The sequence below is a fragment of the Salvelinus alpinus genome, chromosome 6 (genome assembly GCF_045679555.1).
Source record: "Salvelinus alpinus chromosome 6, SLU_Salpinus.1, whole genome shotgun sequence".
Lineage (NCBI taxonomy): Eukaryota > Metazoa > Chordata > Actinopteri > Salmoniformes > Salmonidae > Salvelinus > Salvelinus alpinus.
Window position 1 is genome coordinate 83,236,198 of NC_092091.1, and position 2,001 is coordinate 83,238,198.

Consider the following 2,001-nt stretch of genomic DNA (forward strand, 5'->3'; position numbering starts at 1 on the left):
CACTAGGGCCCTCTCAGCCAGCCGGCTCCACTAGGGCCCTCTCAGCCAGCCTGTTCCACTAGGGCCCTCTCAGCCAGCCTGTTCCACTAGGGCCCTCTCAGCCAGCCTGTTCCACTTGGGCCCTCTCAGCCAGCCTGTTCTACTAGGGCCCTCTCAGCCAGCCTGTTCCACTAGGGCCCTCTCAGCCAATCTGCTCCACTAGGGCCCTCTCAGCCAGCCTGTTCCACTAGGGCCCTCTCAGCCAGCCTGTGCCACTAGGGCCCTCTCAGCCAGCCTGTTCCACTAGGGCCCTCTCAGCCAGCCTGTTCCACTAGGGCCCTCTCAGCCAGCCTGTTCCACTAGGGCCCTCTCAGCCAGCCATCTCCACTAGGGCCCTCTCAGCCAGCCTGCTCCACTAGGGCCCTCTCAGCCAGCCTGCTCCACTAGGGCCCTCTCAGCCAGCCTGTTCCACTAGGGCCCTCTCAGCCAGCCGGCTCCACTAGGGCCCTCTCAGCCAGCCTGTTCCACTAGGGCCCTCTCAGCCAGCCTGCTACACTAGGGCCCTCTCAGCCAGCCTGTTCCACTAGGGCCCTCTCAGCCAGCTGGCTCCACTAGGGCCCTCTCAGCCAGCCGGCTCCACTAGGGCCCTCTCAGCCAGCCTGCTCCACTAGGGCCCTCTCAGCCAGCCTGCTCCACTTGGGCCCTCTAAGCCAGCCGGCTCCACTAGGGCCCTCTCAGCCAGCAGGCTCCACTAGGGCCCTCTCAGCCAGCCTGTTCCACTAGGGCCCTCTCAGCCAGCCTGCTCCACTAGTGCCCTCTCAACCAGCCTGTTCCACTAGGGCCCTCTCAGCCAGCCGGCTCCACTAGGGCCCTCTCAGCCAGCCGGCTCCACTAGGGCCCTCTCATTCAGCCGGCTCCACTAGGGCCCTCTCAGCCAGCCTGCTCCACTAGGGCCCTCTCAGCCAGCCTGTTCCACTAGGGCCCTCTCAGCCAGCCTGTTCCACTAGGGCCCTCTCAGCCAGCTGGCTCCACTAGGGCCCTCTCAGCCAGCCTGTTCCACTAGGGCCCTCTCAGCCAGCCTGTTCCACTAGGGCCCTCTCAGCCAGCCTGTTCCACTAGGGCCCTCTCAGCCAGCCTGTCTCCACTAGGGCCCTCTCAGCCAGCCGGCTCCACCAGGACCCTCTCAGCCAGCAGGCTCCACTAGGGCCCTCTCAGCCAGCCGGCTCCACCAGGACCCTCTCAGCCAGCAGGCTCCACTAGGGCCCTCTCAGCCAGCCTGTTCCACTAGGGCCCTCTCAGCCAGCCTGTTCCACTAGGGCCCTCTCAGCCAGCTGGCTCCACTAGGGGCCTCTCAGCCAGCCTGTTCCACTAGGGCCCTCTCAGCCAGCCTGTTCCACTAGGGCCCTCTCAGCCAGCCTGTTCCACTAGGGCCCTCTCAGCCAGCCTGTCTCCACCAGGGCCCTCTCAGCCAGCCGGCTCCACCAGGACCCTCTCAGCCAGCAGGCTCCACTAGGGCCCTCTCAGCCAGCCTGCTCCACTAGGGCCCTCTCAGCCAGCCTGCTCCACTAGGGCCCTCTCAGCCAGCCGGCTCCACTAGGGCCCTCTCAGCCAGCCTGTTCCACTAGGGCCCTCTCAGCCAGCCTGTTCCACTAGGGCCCTCTCAGCCAGCCTGTTCCACTAGGGCCCTCTCAGCCAGCCGGCTCCACTAGGGCCCTCTCAGCCAGCCTGTTCCACTAGGGCCCTCTCAGCCAGCCTGTTCCACTAGGGCCCTCTCAGCCAATCTGCTCCACTAGGGCCCTCTCAGCCAGCCTGTTCCACTAGGGCCCTCTCAGCCAGCCTGTGCCACTAGGGCCCTCTCAGCCAGCCTGTTCCACTAGGGCCCTCTCAGCCAGCCTGTTCCACTAGGGCCCTCTCAGCCAGCCTGTTCCACTAGGGCCCTCTCAGCCAGCCGTCTCCACTAGGGCCCTCTCAGCCAGCCTGCTCCACTAGGGCCCTCTCAGCCAGCCTGCTCCACTAGGGCCC